The following is an 18,192-nucleotide window of genomic DNA, read 5'->3' as shown; positions in this document are numbered from 1 at the left end:
AGCCTGAACATCCGTTGTCTGAACCCTTGCCAAAGCTATCTCACTTAATATTCCCAGCCCTCAGTGCTGCTTTCCCTGACCTGATTGCTGTCAGAACCACCCCTTTTAGAGTAGCAGGTCTATGTTCCTAGTGAGGCCTTCTTGGAAAGGTGTTCTGGCAAGAGGATTGGTAGTAACACCCAGGGGAGTGTTTATCTGCCCCTCGGAGCTGCTTCCTCTTTTCCATATGTGCTATACCCTATCGAAATCACCCTCTGCAAACGGTGGTCATATTCAGACTCCTGATTTACTTTTAGTCTCCTTGCCCTGAAGCTAGAGAAGGCATGGGCCAGCAATGTTCAAGAAAGTTTCGGGAGATCCTAGCCATCATGTATACAACACAACACACCTGGCCTGGGGTCACAGACATCCCTTATGTTTTGCACAAATCGATGAGGACTTCCTTGTGTGTGGTGTGTGTGTGTGTGTGTATGTGTGTGTGCGTTTGAGTGAGAGACAGCATGTGTGTATACCAGTTAAACATTGTAAATCGGAGTTTTAAAAGCCCACCTTGTCCATATGTCCACATATTAAGTCTAACACCAGAGAAACAGCACAGGCCACCAAGATGGATTTCTTCCCAACCTCGAAGTCTGTTGCAAAAGGCACAGTTAGGTCCTAGTTGTGATACCTATGCAATTTCCCCTATCCTCTAAAGCCCTCCATTCTGGTATTTTGCTCTCCTGTCACTCTCTTAGAATATTTTTTAAATAATTTATTTTATTTTATGGGCTTTGCTGTTTTGCCTGCACACATTGTGTCATAGTGTTGTGTCCCCTGGGACTGGAGTTTACAAACAGTTATGTATCTTACATGAGAGTTTCTTCTTGGGTAAAAGAAGTGAGGTGGAGCAGGGACCCTGGAAGTATTGCTTCCCTCATGACCTTGTAGGGCTCTGTCTAGCTTGGCTGTGGACATTCTTGGGACAGTCCAGGAATCTCAGACACTTTCCCTGCTTGCTTCTGAATCCCTCCCAAGATCAATCTCTTTCCTCACTGCCTTATACCCAGAAATTTTGCTTTCCAAACCCCATCCTTGACAGCTATCCCCCAGCCCTTGAGATAGCAGCATCCAGGCTTGGCCTTAGCCTCACTGGAAAGTAATAACACCTAGGGAAGAGCCTCAGAGTCCCCAGCCACATTAAAAATGGGCTGGGTAGGTGTGCAGAAAGCTTTATTTTCATCATATTTTTTTCTTTGTCAGTAGTGCTCATCCCCCTTAATGACTACAGGGGAGACAATGGTTGTGATGCTTGCCTCGTTTTTCTTAAGACCCTGTCCCATCTAGGTGGTCTTGAATTATGATCAGAGCGATGAGTAAAAGCTTACACAACATTATATTCACAAAGATGATAGGATTCAGGGGGCATGTAGGCTTTTTGGGTGAGTGCTTGTGGATTATATCCCTGGAGGAAAGGCAATGGCCACAAACTTTAGTCCTCCATGCCATTTTTTTCTTTGTGCTGTTGGCATCCAGCCAATGCTTCAGAGAAACCCTTGCTAGTTTTCATCTAGATTCCTCTCTGAACTCAAGTTCTCCACACTCATCCTGAACCTTCATACAACCAAGGTCCTTCCTCATGGCAGAGTCCACTGATTCTGGCTGGTCTGGCTGGACTAGTAGTCTCCTAGTCACCCGTATGCCTCCTACAGCTCAAACCTTGGTAGGTAAAGGAAGACATCCACATTGATTTTGCAGCTTTAACGTAACCCTGATACAAAAGCTACAAACACACAAGAAACAGCACATGAGAAACACACACACACCCACAAACACAAAATAGCCTTCCCTCACACATGACCTCTGACCCACAGGGAGAAAGGCCGGGGTGTCGTGTGAGAGGGACTCTGACACTATACCTGGGTAAGGAAGATGGCTGCATATCATCAATGCTGTCAGGAACACAGGGAGCAGAGAACAGCATAGACTGAACCTGTAGCAACAAGGGAGAGATGCAATGAAAAGGTATGCTTCCCCACCATCAGTGTGCCACCCTCACTAGGCCTCCCCACAACCTTTCTCAGCTGCTCCCCAGGGCGTTTGGGGCATCATGTGCCTTTGATGATCTTATTGGGTATAGGAGAAACTGGTGCCACCTCTGGTGGCATCTCTGATTCAGATGGTGCAGCAGATGCTGGGGTTATCTAGGCTGTTGGTGCCTGCCTCACCTTCTGGGCTGCTGCTGTTTTCAGCGTTCCATGCGGCTCTCCCATTCGTGCAGTGGCTATTTAGTGTGCACTGCTGAGACCTGGCGCAGAATGCAAAAGAGATCTTAGCCCAAGCATCATTGAAATCTCATCCTCATCTCAGGTCAGCAGCTCTTCCTACTTGTCCCAGATCTACTGTCCAATAAAGGCTTCATCCCCCCACCCTCCCCCCAAAAAAGCTCAATCTGGGTCCTCATCTGGGCCCTGGCATGTTCCTCAGTCATATCCACATCCATATTCTGGAAAGCACCATCCACTGCCTCTAAGAAATGAGCCTTCCCAAGTACACAAAAAGGACATTTTCTCAACCATGTTTGTAGCAGCTTTATTTGTAATAGCCAGAAGCTGGAAACAGTCCAGATGCCCCTCAACTGAAGAATGGATGCAGAAACTGTGGTACATCTATATAATGGAGTATTACTCAGCAATGAAAAATAAAAAAAATCATGAAATTTGCAGGTAAATGGTGGGACCTGGAAAGGATCATCCTGAGTGAGCTGTCCCAGAAGCAAAAAGACACACATGGTATATACTCACTCATATAAACATACAACATAGAATAAACCCACTGAAATCTGTATATCTAAACAAACTAAGCAAAAGAGGGGACCATAACTAAAATGTTCAATCCCTATCCTGAAAGGCAAAAAGGATGGACATCAGAAGAAAAAGAAAACAGGAAACAACCTTGGAACCTGCCACAGAGGGCCTCTGAAAGCCTCTGCCTTGCAGACTGTCAAAGCAGACGCTGAGCCTGATGGCCAACTGTCGGGCAGAGTGAATGGAATTTTATGTGAGAAGTGGGAAATAGTAAGAGCTGGAGAGGACAGGAACTCAACAAGGAGAGCAACAGAACAAGAAAATTTGAACATAGGGAACTTCCCAGAGACTCATACTCCAACCAAGGACTATTCATGGAGATAACCTAGAACAATGCAATGCAGCCACTTCTGATGAGAACTGATAGACTAAGATCAGAAAGAAGGAGAGGAGGACCTCCCCTATCAGTGGACTTGGGGAGGGGCATGCATGCAGAAAGGGGGGGAGGGGGGACTGGGAGGGGAGGAGGGAGGGTCTTATGGGGGGATACAAAAATGAGTAAAGTTTAATTAATAAAAGTTAAATAAAAAATTTAAAAAAATAAAAAAAATGAAATGAGCCTTCCATTTCTTGGGATACTGGTTCTGGTGCTGAGGTAGGAAACAGAAGTTTAAAGGCAGGGCATTGTACACTCAGGGAGCATCTGCTGGCTGCCACATCCTCCTACGTTAGAAACAATGGCAAAAACAGACTACAACTGGAATAAAGCTCCTGGTCTATGTCAGGGCTGGAAATGCCCCCTCCCTCCACCCCACCACATAGAATGACATCTATGAATCTCGAGGTAAATTCCTCATGGGCCACTGAAAGCTTGCTTTGTGATAGGGTCAGTGCATAAAGCTTCAGCCAAGAACCAAGCAAGGCACAGAGGCTGTCATGTACCTGGGCAATGAACCTCAGGACCCTAATTTTGCTGGTCTCATGGCAGGTTCAAAGACTTCAGAGGAACTCATACTTGAATCCAGTGTTGCTGTGGATCTGCTAGTATTCCAGGTATGTTGGAGTAAGAAGAAAATGTCCTTCTCTTCTAGCCAAGCAGATCTGTTGCTGACCCGATGAGTTCCAGGAGAACCTTCTCCTACCCCAGTTATGTGACTCAGCTTGCAGAAGGGGGTCTGCTTGCCTCTCCAGGCCATGACTCACTCTCCCAACACCTAAGCTTCTAAAAGGAAGAGCTTCAAGGCCTTATCTGTGTGGCATATTTGTTCACAGAAAAGCCACAAGTGTCCCTCTTATCAGAATGGCTCCAGGTTTCTGTGGGACACCTTGTAAACAAAGGACTAATTCTTTAAGCCCTTTGCTCTGAGCACTCCCTGGTGCAAGGGTCCTGGCCAGGCTATACAGACAATGACTAAAAAGGAAGAACCTTGCACTCTTCAATCCCTATATGTCTCCGTGTGTGCACAGACACTATGATTATGTGCCTTGGTGAATCATGGAATGTATACATACTAGCTTGTGTCTGCACTTGCACATTCTCTAAGGACCAAACAAAGGGTGTGCCCTGGGTTTCTCCACTATGAATGTTCTCAGAGCCTTCTGATCTCAGAGCCCAAGTCTCTTCAGATGTATGATAGGGGAATTTTGTGTGTGAGTCTGAAGGGTAAACACTTAGTGATGGGTCTCTCACACTGCCCCTGCATAGTGTTCTCAGTCAATCTGTGCCCCCTTTCCACCAAGTCTGCTCCCCAATTTCTTCTTCCCACATGCCAGCTGTGGTGGTTTGAGTGAAAATAGCCCCCATAGGCTCATAGGGAGTGGCACTATGAGGAGGTGTGGCCTTGTTGGAGGAAGTGTGGCTTTGTTGGAGGAAGTGTTTCACTGGGTGGTGTGGGGGAGGAGGTTGAGGTCTCTAAAGCTCAAAGCCAAGCCCAGTGTCACTCTCTCTTCATGCCTGTGGATCCAGACATGCAACTTCCATCATTTCTCTAGCAATATGTCTGCCTGCATGCCAACATGCTTCTTCAACACCATGACAATAGACTAAACTTCTGAACTGTAAGCCAGCCCCAATTAATTGTTTCCTTTATAGGAGTTACCATAGGGTATATATTCATTTATAAGAGTATTTTAGTCATAAAGTATAGGAGAGACATACTACAATGCACAGACCCCAAGAAGATAAACCCAAGGGGCATCTCAGGCTTCGTGTGGGCCCACTAGTTAGGGGAGAGGGGGATATCTCTAACATGGACTATGTTGCCCTTCTTTTGATCATTTCTCCTTGATGGCATTTCTCCAGCAGGCCACAGGGGAAAAAGACAATCCTCATGTGATTGATGAGCTGGGTTATCTGGGTAGGGGGGCTCCCTATTCTTCAGAATAAGGGAGAGGGGATGAAGTAGGGAACATGGGACTGGGAAGAGAGGGAGGGGCTTATGATGGAGATGTAAATTGAATTAATTAATAAAAAAAGAAAAAAAATCAAGAAAAAAAATTACCATGGTCATGGTGTCTCTTCACAGCAATGGAAAACCTAACTAAAATACCAGCATATCTGACCACTGTGTGTGGCTACACCAGAGGCCAGAGTTTCTCTTCTTTGCATTCTGGTCTAGGGAATGGTCTTTCCCACTGCCTATCACCACACAAATGAAACAAGCTTATGAAACACTTACATCTGCTTTGCAAAGTCATCAGTGGCTTTTTTTTTTTCTGGATCACAAAGAAATGACATGACTGGGGGTAGTGTCAGTGAGAGATGTGTTTAAAAGCACTCGTGGGTGGTGAGGTACCCCAACAAGAGGCTAACACCCTCATAGCAGCGCCAGATAAGCACTAGTCTCAGACACCTGACAGGAGAGACTGCTCCCAACTTTCACTGTCTGAGCTCTCAAAGGGGACAGTGAGCTAGCGGTGAAGGGGCTGGAAGTTCCAGACAGCTACCTGTTTGTTGTGGTGAGAACCGTCTGCTGTCTTCCCAGCTCAGGCCACCACAGTCCCATCTCAGGATTTTCCAGCCCTGGATCCTTTCCTGCTGGGGGAGAGAACTGAGGCTCAGGCATTGCGGACAACAGCACGGGATGGGCTGAAACTCCATCAACAGGGTGAGGGCTCACTTTCACCACCCCATTTTTATTCCTGAAAACGATACCCCACCAGCATAAAGCTCAGCTAGGGAGTTCCCTTGGTCCTAACAAGGAGGAACAGTGATCCTGTGTGGAGGCCGCTTTTCCCACACTTGCAGCCAGCTCTCTCCAACAGTGTCTTTCAAAAGGGCAATTTTCCCCCATCACATGCAGGGGTCCTCTCCCCCATCCCAGACAATTGGTAGCATCTCAACCTGAGACTGAATTGCCTCATCTCTAACAGGGGAAGCTGATCGTCTCTTCTCTGGGTTCTGCATAGTGTGGAGTAAGGCAGGGAACAGGGCTGGGAGAAGGTGCTTTGCAAAAGGCTGTAAGGTGTACAGATACAGATGTGGAGTTTGCTTGTCCTGTTTGCCACAAGTTCTACACGCAAGCATCTCCATGAAGGACCAGCCTGTCAATACCAAACCAGGAAAGAAGCAGCAAGGGTTATGCTGATTTTTCACCCAAGCTAGGTGTGTAGGTGTGCACTTGTGTGGGTCCATGCATGCAAAATCCCCAAAGCAGACAGGCTTGGGCCCAACATGCTACCTTTTCACCCGCAGTTGCTGTGTGCTGTTCCTTGAAAGCGAGTCTTACTGGGTCCTTGAGTCCTGGACTCTTATTTTCCTTAGAGCATACAGGCATTGACAAGACTGCAGCATTCTCTTTCCCTTCCTTACTATCCCAGAAGGCAGCAGAAGAATCCCTTGTGTAGACAAGAATGGATGTTATTTCTTGTTTATTTCCTTGAGGCAAATTCTGAAGTTCTACCTGCAGAGAAACCAGTGAATTCATACCCTATTCTGGGTATTAATGCATAGTCAAGCTCTGGTCAGGACATTTCCTTGGCTCTCAGACAGGAACCCATGCCTGTGTGAGATGGCAAGAGAAAATATAGGACAAGAAGGGGCAATGAGTAGCATCTATTTTAGGAGATAGAGCTCCAGAGATCGGGACATAGAGACACTAGGGAGGACACAGTTGTCCCACTACACTGCTGGTATACTTGAAGCTTAGGCAGTGGTGGGCTGGAGAAAGAGTCTAGAGCAATCAAGATAAGAAGTTGTACTTGGTGTCTGACAGCCTGCCTAAGGACTCGTGGGGTTTCTCCCATCATCCTCCTGTCCCACCCCCAGCTTTTCCAGAGTGTAGGTGGGTCTTGCAATGGCCTTAGGCAAATGCTCACTGTATTCTTTGATGACATCTTTCATCATGTCTGTGGAGTGTGGGTCATACTTGGTAAATGCACCTGATCTGAGCAGAGGCCTCAGATATTCAGCCCTTTGGCCATTCCTGCTGAAGGCAGCCATTCTGAACACTGTGATAGGAGACCACAGGAACCATTATATTCTAAGCAGTAGGTACATAAGCAAAGGGATCTCTTTCCTCTTCATGGCTCTCATATCCTTTATCCAGGTGCTTGGACTGTACCAGAAATGACAGACAAAGCCAGGGCTTCCAGATGCTCTGTTCAAGAGTGCCCCACATATACTTACCCAAGCAGGCTCTTGGCAGCAAGGGAAACAAGCAGTGGCTGGTACATTCTCCAAACAGAACAAAGAATGGGAACACCATGAACTAACTAAAACACGCCAAAAATAATGTGTGTGGTGGAAGAACATGGACATACAAGAGTGTGATGAGGAGGGGAAGGGTTAGAGGGGACATGAGAAGACAGAAAAAAAAAGAGTGGATGGGAAGGGAATAGACAGGAGAGGAAGAGAGAAAGAAGGGGTAGGAATAAAGAGACTGTGCAGATCGCAGGGAGGTCTCACCTTCTTGGTCTTCTTGCCAGTGTTCAGCACTGTGCTGGGCAATGATGGCTGCCCTCACGTTCTAGGATGCTTGTGGCTACTTTAGCCTTTGCAGCAGTTGTGGCCACAACATTCTGAGGCTCTACCTGTTCAGTCTGAGCCAGAGCCTCCCAAGGCTTGATGCTCTTGCCCTTTCCCTAGCAGGGAAGGTCTGGGACATTCTAAAAGTAGCACTGGGGCTCTCTGGTGTGGCCTCTTGGGCCTTGGCAGAAGTAATGGAACATGGAAAGGCAATTCTATTGATAATTGCTGGCTGAGTGAAATTAAAGAAATTCTTCTTGTCCAGGAAGGCTGCCTGAGACTGGATGGCATCCACTCTTCTGGTTCCTGGAGCCTAAGAGAAATTACAGGCCCTTTGGCCCCTTCTTAGCAACCTCCTGGGCTAAAGGTGGTCTGGGATTATGAAGTTGTTCTTGGAGTTCCAGAGACAGCCATATTACTGACCACTAACCTCTGGGAAATGTGCAAAGAGACAAACATTATCTTAAGAGGATCCCCATCCAACTGAAGGACCTACAAGCAGTAGCTGTAGCAACACATGCAGCTAGGCTAGAAGCAAAGGCTACATTGGCAGCATATGCCTGGGTCTCCCCATCACTGGCCAGGGGTTTGGGATCCAGCTGGAATGCCTCCACCAGTGTCTGGGCCAGCACGAGGTTTTCCAGTTCCCAGGGCTCATTCTGCAAGGCCAGAAGCCAGGAGAAGGGAGGGGAGGGCCGGACATCATGCTCCCTGGGAAATGCAGACTTTTCCCAGCAACTAGTTTTGGACTCTAGAATGCTTATGGCTGTCTTGTACCCCCAAGACCTTTTTCAGTAGGACAAGAAAACTTTGGGAAACCTGTGAAAGCCTATACTACTCTTGTGTCCCTTGTATCTGTGCCCTTCTATCATGGATAGAGACCAAAAGAATCAGGTGGACAAAGAGTGAGGCTCACTGAAAACATGTGAAAGCCTTGACTCAAACTACCGGAGGCTCGAGGCGATGGATACCAAGAATGTTGAAAGTGCCAAAGCCACCAAGAGCACCAAATTCTTTATAGCTCTCGCCTCCTTAACTTTTCCCCTGTCTTGGTATCGAATGTCATGTTTTCAGCATTGGAGTATTCTAGTTGTACACTGGAGCTTGTCCCAGCTCTGCAAGGGGTTCCTAGAAAAAGAGAGCTCAGACTAAAAGTGAGAGTGAGGGATAAGGATGGAGTAGGCAGGATCTCTGGTGAGGTAGTGGGATTAAGCAGGACATGATCAGGACAGGAGGGGAGACTGTGTATGAGGGGCTGGGCAGTCAGTGACAGAGTCGTGGCTAAGGTAATCATGGGAGAGACCATGGTGAAAAGGAATTTTAGAGGGGCATGCTGGATGTCTAGATTCAATTGCTATTGGAACTGGAGGAACCAGTCACAAGAGCCCAAGATAGAATGCAATGAGAGAGGGTGCGGTGAACACTTGGATTTGAGGGTCAGGGCCTGGAAGACACACACTGATACAGATACAAACACACAAACATAGGCACGTACTCACACACAGTGGATCAGTGCTCAGAAAACAGGGGCAAAGGACAACTCTGAGAAACACCATCTCAAGGGGCCCCTCTGGCCAAAGTCAGGAGGAGAGGTGTGCAGAGCTAGCATGGGAGGGGTGGAAGTTAGGACTCATCTGATTCCAATCTAGACTGAGGCTGAGACTAAAACACTAATCTAATTGGGGCTTGGACTTAGGACGCCTGGGGGGGGTAGCTTGAATCCAAGATCCGGTGCTCTAGGTAAGGGGATAGCAGCCACTTTGCCTGGAGTAATGGAAAAGAGATGGAGGTGAGAACTCTAGACTTCTTTGGCTACAGGGTTGGGAACTTGGTTTCTGGTAGCAGTAGGCGCAGATATTATTCCTGTATCCAAAGGTAATGTGGAAGAGTAGGCAAGGGCTCCTAGCTGATTCCAAGTGCTTTGATTTTTTTTCTAAACCAGATGGCTGTGGGAGAGGACAGTGCATCTGGTTGTCCCTTTTTCTCCTGCTGTGGAATGGCAGACAGGCCACATCATAATCTCTGTCCCAGATGAGCAAGATTCAGCTTCCAGAAGACAGGAGCTTATATTTCACACCAAGGACTCAAAGGAACTTAGCCTTACCCTTGGATGATCTGTCTGGTTCCGCTCACAATGGCATCCACACCTTAGTGATCCACTTTGAGTGACCATTGGCAGACCAGCTCCCTAGGACTGAAACTGTCAGGTTGTGCCCCAGGCTTTCCTGGTGACTACTGGACATGACAAGAACAACCAAGTACTAGAGTATCTACTTTGGAAAGTCATGCTTAAGAGTAAATTTTAGCCCTGTTTTCGACCCCCAAGCAGGCTGGGAATACTCCTGCCTGTGAAAAGAACTGATCTAGGCTTTGGTATCCCAGGGAGGTAATGGCAGGACTCTACGTTGGTGGTCATGAGTACTGTAAGAAAACAGGCTGAGGAAGCCAGTAAGCAGCACCCTCCCATGGCTCCTGCTTCAGCCCCTGCCTCCAGCTTCCTTCCATGAATTCCTTGGAAAATGAACTACAACCTAAGATGAAGCAAACCCTTCCCTCCCCAAGATGCTTATGTTCATGCTGTTTTTATCACAGCTATAAAAGAAATCCTGACTAAGACAGTGGGTCCCAGAGGAGGGCCAGAAGACCACCTGATGTCTGAACCAACTCACTCTCATCATCAATGGGAGACAAGGGGCTCCCACACACCTGCTGTGTTTACCCCATCACAACCCTCCATACCCCACTGAGCACCCCCCCAAAAAAAAGCAGCAGCAACAGCAGCAGCAGCAGCAGCAGCAGCACAAGGCTCTGATTGGCAAGTGTGTTCTCAGGCCTCTGGATGTACCAGGTGTGAGGCACACCTGTGATGGCTGACTGCTCCCACAGAGCTTCTTCCTCCACCTTGGCCTGCACCCTCTGAGCCCTACTCCCCTTGCAAACAGGAAAAATATTGTGAATTCATGGGTTTCTGGTGCTGGCTGATTATGGAGAACTTTTATTTGGTGATTCATATAAAATTTACTGCTTGGCATGTGTTTCCTCTACCTGCACTGCAGAGGGGGAGGGGCGAGTGTCCTGTCTTCCCCATTCCACAGATGAGGAGCCTGAGGCCCCAAGAGGGAGGCCACTCTGTCTGATGGTCCACAGCCAGCAGGGAGCAGTGTTAGGACTCAAACAAAGAGCCCTCTGAGAACATGATGCCTGCTCTGGACCTTGCAGCATGAGGCTGCTGCCATGGAGAGAGCCATAGGGCCCAGCAGGCAGAACCTCCCACCCACACTCTGTCCTCACTCCCATCCCCCATGACTACCTAACCACACATGCCTAATTCCTCCTCATCGTCCACGATGCTCTCTGATCTTGTGTGCTTTCAAGACTGAAAGGGTAAAACAAATCAGAGGAAAGCACAGCCTGCCAGAGACCACTGATCCAGCTCTGCCAATGCCTTAGTGAGCTTGACCCCAGCCTCTTCTCCTGGCTGCACAGATGCCTTTTCTCAGGTTGCCATGGAGGCAGCTTCAAGTGTTTATCCATTTAGTGTTAGTTTGTCAGTGTTTGTGCTGCAGACATTTTCTCATAGACTATGGGCTCAATTTTCATTTCGCTAATGAGGAAGAGCACAGGAGATGTTCCATCTCAGGTCCAGCCTGGGTCTCTTTGTAAAGACCCTCTCCCTGGAAAGAGATAGGGAAGCCTGGAGGAAGGGACAGGAGATGCCTCTTCCCCAGCTGTGTGTGTCACATTACACCTTTCCATGACAACAGGACACATTACCCTTGTCTTGGCTAATCCTCAGCCTGCTTCCTCTGCCAATATGGCTCAAAACAGCAAAAACATCAGTTTCAGGGGAACCCTAGCAGCAGTGACTCTAATTAAATTCCCAGATACTTTTCATGGTCGCTTTACCCACAGCAATCATGTGGTCCAGGCAGTGTGGATGTGATACAGCACACATACATCCAAGACAATCCTTGGAGGGAAGGTTCTCTCTCTCTCTCTCTCTCTCTCTCTCTCTCTCTCTCTCTCTCTCTCTCTCTCCCCCCCTCCCTCCCTCCCATCTGTGTGTGTCTGCCTCCTTCCCATTCACCCTCTTCCTGTCTCTCCTCTCCCTCATCTCTCTTACTTCCCTCCCTGCCTCCCTCCTGTTCTCCTTTCCTCCACTCCTCCTATTCTGTTAGTCACAGAAATCGATATATTTCTAGAAATTACTAATTCTTTTAACGGGAACACTTTGCTAAATTCTCTATTCCCAGAGGGCTTTATTTCAAGGACCAGCTCTGCTTTTCTCCCACAGCCCGGTGAATGCATCACACACTCAGCTTCAGTTCCCATGGCAACTGAGGCTCATGATCTAGGGACTAAATATGAGACAAAGGGAAGCAGAGAAGTGCTTGTGTTCTCTGCTCCTCTGCAGTACACAAGCCTCTATTACGGGGAGAAAAATGGGACCTTGCACATTCCCCCCCTGCCCTCCCATCACTGCTGGGTGGAGGCACATGAGAAGGTACAGAGATCTGAGATGAATAACTACATGCGCATACTGCATCATGGTGCCTTGCAGCCCTCTTTCCCGACTCCCCCTCTTGCCAATGGTGGCTTATACTCCCCCAAACAATAACTGTCTCATCTAGCTTCTTGCTACTCTCAAATTGCTTCCCCATTTCCACACTCCCTGGCTTGTCATCTAGTTGGGGTTTCCAGTCAAGTGTATGACAAAAAACCTCTATGCCAGCCAGGGCAGAATTTTGCCTCCAGTGTCACACTTCAATCTTAACCAGCAGAGTCATGAGGGACAGGAGAGGTGTTTCTCCTCTCCCACGTGACCTGTGGGACCTGAAGCCCAGGCAAGGGGATCATTCATTCCGGCTCTCACTTCCTACAAACTGTTGGGCTTTAAAGAGATGGACTCTGGGGAGATTACTGCTGGATTCAGCCTTGCAGAAAACACACCAACTGATTCAGTCCCCTACCCCTGCCTCAACCTCTTATCCTGAGGAGAAAGCCTTGACCTTTGTCTTCCTGCCCCATTTCAGAGACTGCTTAACACATGGAAGGACCAACAGCATGAATTTGCCACCAGACGCTGCACAAAGGCCATGCTGTATCTCTTCTGTTTCTCTCCTGTTCACTCTCATTATTTCAGTGTGTCAGGATATCCACTTGTCCAGTCACACTGTCTTTTCCTGGTATTCAACTGCCCACCAGTTAGTTCCCCTGGCCTGGCTGTCTTGGCTCCCAAAGCCCAAGAAATTCACCTATACACTGTTCGAGTTGTACACTCACGGCTATGCCCTTCATGCAAGGGAACCACAAAAAGGCTTACCACCTTCCTGACCTCCAGGGCCTTTGTGAGGCAGCCAGTCTGCATTTATAATGGCTGTTTGTGCCCATGACATACACTCCAGGGCTTCATGTGCCAGTGACTCTTCCACGAGAGGCTCCAGATCCAGGTTTCCTTTGGAGAAGATCCCAGGGAGGAACGGCAGTTCAGGAAGGAAAAGCTTACCTTGTCAGTGCTGCTTCTTAACAGCATCCCAACCTCCTTCGCATCCCGCCCCGCCATTTAAAAATCAACGCTCCCAAAAGACCAGGCTTTATTTGTAAAGAGACCTCAGACTGGAAGGTGAGCAGGGTGATTGAAGCTTACAGCAAAAGTGTTAGGAAGGCATCACTATGTATGTATGTTCCCAGAGGCCAAGAACAAGCAGCCATCCTCTGCTCACTACAAGAATGGTAGACTTCTGGAGAGATTCCATTTCATGTCATGCCACAGCTTCCCTGCTGCTTCTTGAGAATTTCCATTCTCTGCCTCTGCTGAGAAGAAAGACAGGCCCTGCCTTTTACTGTATTGTAAGAGCCTCTTCTTTTCTCTTCTCTCTCAACATGCCATCTACCCTTATCTTTAGCCGCCTTTAATATGTGCATACAGAGAGACAGAGACACGTGCATCCAAGATCTAGAATTACCCCAGTGTATACATGTCTTAATCTCGTCCTGCTGCTCTACATTAACCTGTCCTGATTCTCCTAGATCTTGTTGTTTTGAACCTAGGTCCTCACTATTTACACATCTCTGGCTTGACTGAACCTTCGGTGTGTCCAGACACAGGCTTGTGGGCTTCTGCCTTTCTTTTGAAATGTGGGTTTCTCCAATCTCTTTAACTCTTTAAAATTTTGAATGTTTGCAAGTAATCTCTGTTTTTTAAAATTTATTCATTTTTTTATAATTTTTAAAATAATGTTTTATTTATTACAATTTATTCAGTTTTTATCCCAGCTGTAGCCCCTTCCCCATCCTTCCCAATCCTGCCCTCCCTCCCTCTTTCATCTCCTCCCATGCCCCTTTCCCAGTCCACTTGTTCCTTGTTTTCACCTTCTTCAGATGCCTATCCCATTTGCCTTTCTGAATGAAGGTTGATCATCTTACCCAGGGTCCTCCTTTTTGCTTAGCTTCTTTAGGTGTACAGATTTTAATATAATTAACCTATATTATGTGTAATATCCACTTATAAATGAGTATATACCATATCTGTCTTTCCGTTTCTGGGATAGATCACTCAGGATGATATTTTCCAGATCCCACCATTTGCCTGCATATCTCATGATTTCCTTGTTCTTAATTGCTGAGTAGTATTCCACTTTGTAAATGTCCAACAATTTCTGTATCCATTCCTCAACTGAGGGACATCTGGGGGGTTTTCACATTCTGGTCATTATGAATAAAGCTGATACAAATGTGGTTGAACAAATATCCTTGTTGTGTACTTGATTATATTTTTAATACATGCCTAGGAGTGTTCTATCTGGATATTGAGGAGGCGCTATCCTAATTGTCTGAGAACGTGCCATATTGATTTCCAAAGAGTTTATACAAGTTTACATTCCCAACAGCAATGGAGGAGTGCTCCCCTTTCTCTACATCCTCTCCAGCATGTTTTGTCACTTGAGTTCTAGATCTTAGACATTCTGATGGGTGTAAGGTGAAATCTCAGGGTTGTTTTAATTACAGCTCCCTATGAATAAGGATGGTAGTATTTTTTTAAGTGTTTCTCTACCATTCAATATTCCTCTATTGAAAATTCTTTATTTATCTCTGTACCCCATTTTTTAAATGGATTACTTGATTTTTGGCTGTTTAACTTCTTGAGTTCTTTATATATTCTGGATATTAGTCCTCTGTCAGATATAGTTAAGAGACTTTCCTAATCCATAGGCTGTCGCTTTCCTCTGATGACACTGTAGTTTGATTTATGGAAGCTTTTCAGTTTCATCAGGTCCCATTTATTGATTTACTGATTGATTGATTGATCTTAGAGCCTGTGCTGTTAGTATTCTGTTCAGGAAGTTGTCTCCTGTGCCAATGAGTTCAAGCTTCTTCCCCACTTTTTCTTCTAACAGGTTTAGTGTGTCTGGTTTTATGCTGAGGTTTTTTTATCTACTTGGACTTTATCAGGGAACTCCTACACATGATGAACACCTTCAGCAAAGTGGCCAGATACAAAATTAACTCAAAAAACTCAGTAGCACTCCTGTATACAAAAGACAAATGGGCTGAGAAAGAAATTAGGGAAACAATACCCTTCACAGTAGCCACAAAGGACATAAACTTCCTTGGTGTAACTCTAACCAATCAGGTCAAAGACTTGTATGAAAAAAAACTTCAAGTCTCTGAAGAAAGAATTAGAAGAAGATATGAGAAGATGGAAAGATCCCCCAAGCTCATGGCTTGGCAGGATTAACATAGTACAAATGGCCATCTTACCAAAAGCAATCTACAGATTCAATGCAATTCCCATCAAGTTACAAAAACAGTTCTTTACAGACCTTGAAAAAAATTCTCAACTTCATATGGAATAATAAGAAACCCAGAATTGCTAAAACAATCCTCTACATTTAAAGATTTTCTGGGGGTATCTCCATCCCGATCTCAAGCTGTGCTATAGAGCAACAGTAATAAAAACTGCATGGTAGTGGCATAGAAACAGGTTGGTGGATCAATGGATTCGAATAGAAGAACCAGAAATAAACTCACACACTTACAGACACCTGATCTTAGACAAAGATGCCAAAACCATGCAATGGAAAAACCATACAGCAAATGGTGCTGGTCTAACTGGATGTCTAATTGTAAAAAAAAAAAAAAAAAAAAAAAAAGTAAATAGATCCATACTTATCACCCTGCACAAAACTAAAGGTCAAGTGGATCATTTTTTTAATAAATTATAGCATATTTCACTTTGTATCCCAGCTGTAGCCCCCTCTCAATCCTACCCTCCCTCCTTCATCTCCTCCCATTCCCCTCCCTAAGTCCACTGATAGGGGAGGTCCTCCTCCCCTTCCCTTTGTCCCTAGCCTATCAGGTCTCATCAGGACTGGCTGTATTGTCTTCCTCTGTGGCCTGGCAAGGCTGCTACCCACTTGTGTACCCTAGTAATGGGAACAGGGACTGTCTCTGACATGAACTCAGTGGCTGGCAACTAATCTCTGTTAATCTTGCACCTTTAAATTGCCCCTCACTGGTGGCTTCATCCGTCATCATGAGACTCTGTTTTGCTCTCCACTTTAGGCAAGATGCCTCTCTGTCACCCCTCCTTGCTTAAATGTGCTGTCCTTTGTTGCCAAACTTTTCTTCTGTGTTGCTCCGTTGTCACTGTGTCCTCCTCCTCCTTTACCCTTCTAGTGTCCTGAATCCCCTTCTGGGTTCCAGACATCCTTTCCTTCATGATCATGATAGCGTTCATGAGCAGCACACCAAACATCATTCTTCTGACTGTTGTGCCCTCTCACTAGCATTGACTCTGCTGACCAGAGCTGGCTCCTGGCTTCCCTGAGTGTGTCTTCTGGTGCTCTTGTTCCTCCACACTGCACATGTCCGTGTGCTCTAAGGAGTGGCTGTGTACTGCCATCTCCCCATTCTCACATTTTCCTCTATGACGTTCCCTCTCCCACTGTGAACATAAACACGTCAGTCTATCACTTCCTACATCAACTACTGTGTATAGTTACGAACAACACAAAAACACAATATTGCTCAGCTGCAATAGTGTCTTACGTGAGGCCATGAGTAGATTAAGTTTTGGAAAACCATTTGGGTATCACCTTTAACTGATCTATTGATTTATATTTTTGTGTGTAAGACTGTTGGCCTGCATGTATGTATGTGCACTGCAGGGGTCCTGGAGCATCAGAGGAGGTCAGTCAGGTCCCCTGGAATGGTGGTTGTAGACGTTTGTGAACTGTCATATGGTGCTGGAAACAGAAGCTGGTTTTATGCAAGAGGAAAAGGCGCTCCCAGCCGTGTCCCCAGCCCATAACCGCCATTTTCAAGTGGTGTGCAGTCACTGCAAACAGAAATGGGTCTAATGCACTCTGCCTTCAAGTATAAAATGTACCTTAACCGTGAAGCCTGGAGGAAGCATGAAGCTCTGCCTTCATTTCCTGGTACCACACAAGGCAGGTATGGTATGTGTTCGATGCTGTGAGCTAGAGGCAGGAAGAGCAGGAATTCGTGGTCAAGTTCCTACCTGCCTACAAAGCAAATTTTAAGGCTTGGCTAATTAAGATCCTGTCTAAAAAATGATAGATAGATAGATAGATAGATAGATAGATAGATAGATAGATAGATAGATAAAAATAAAAAAATCCTAACAAGCACACACACACATGTACATGTGCATGCATCAACAAATTCATACATAAATGAATGCTCATTGTACACACAATTCTGTGTGTCTATCCTACTGTCCTACTGTCTTGAGTTTCATCTGCAAGGGAAGGAACCTGTTTAGAATCCAAGGGTCAGGGGAGGCACTGGAGAGAAATTTAGAGCCTCGGGCAACAATGGTCCAGGCAGCTGAGAGCAGAGACAAGCACTTGGGCCCAGTACTCAAACAAGGCTTGGAAAAGCAGAACACAGGGATGTCAGAACTCTGCAAACCTGATTGATGATGGGCAATTACAGAGGATCTCTTTTTTCACATTATTATTTTTATTATCTTATCACAATTTATTATATACCCCTATTGAAGCCCTCTGCCTCAACTCTCCCAGTCCCACCCTCCCTCATTCTTACTCTCATATCCAGTTCCTAGCCCACTGAAAGGGGGAGTTTTTCACCATTACCATCTGCCCATAACTTGAAAAGTCTCATCAGGACTGCCTGGATCCTTTTTCTCCTTGGCCTGGTAAAGCCACATAACCAAGGTCAAGTGCTCTAAGAGGAGTCAGTCAAGTTCATGGTTGAGGCAGCCCTTGATCCCCTCACTGAGAGATCCAAAAGGAGACAGAGCTGCCAATAGGCCACATCTGAGGAGGGGTCTAGGTCCTCTCCATGCAAGGTGCTCAGCTGGTGCATCTGTCTCAGCAGGACCCACTCGTCTCAGATCCTTTAACATTTTTGATGTCCTTGTGAGGCTCCCATCCAATCCATGTCCCTCTATCC

The 18,192-nt window shown here is 46.4% G+C and overlaps 1 long non-coding RNA gene and 1 other non-coding gene across 2 annotated transcripts in view; both read right to left on the bottom strand.

The window, feature by feature from the left end:
- LOC132650138 (uncharacterized) overlaps positions 1-7,840 on the bottom strand; it is a 41,855-nt gene extending 34,015 nt beyond the window's left edge. The window contains exons 1-4 of the long non-coding RNA XR_009588522.1: positions 7,693-7,840; positions 5,733-5,820; positions 2,208-2,287; positions 1,899-1,972 (exon numbers count right to left, since the gene is read on the bottom strand). This is a non-coding gene — a long non-coding RNA (uncharacterized LOC132650138). The remainder of the gene's footprint in view (positions 1-1,898; positions 1,973-2,207; positions 2,288-5,732; positions 5,821-7,692) is intronic.
- LOC132650275 (small nucleolar RNA SNORA11) lies at positions 4,036-4,161 on the bottom strand. Its single transcript, XR_009588645.1, has one exon. It is a non-coding gene; the product is annotated as a small nucleolar RNA SNORA11 (small nucleolar RNA).
- Positions 7,841-18,192: the final 10,352 nt, after the last annotated feature.

The sequence above is a fragment of the Meriones unguiculatus genome, chromosome X (assembly GCF_030254825.1).
Source record: "Meriones unguiculatus strain TT.TT164.6M chromosome X, Bangor_MerUng_6.1, whole genome shotgun sequence".
Classification (NCBI taxonomy): Eukaryota; Metazoa; Chordata; class Mammalia; order Rodentia; family Muridae; genus Meriones; species Meriones unguiculatus.
This window is presented reverse-complemented; position numbering and strand designations above follow the sequence as displayed.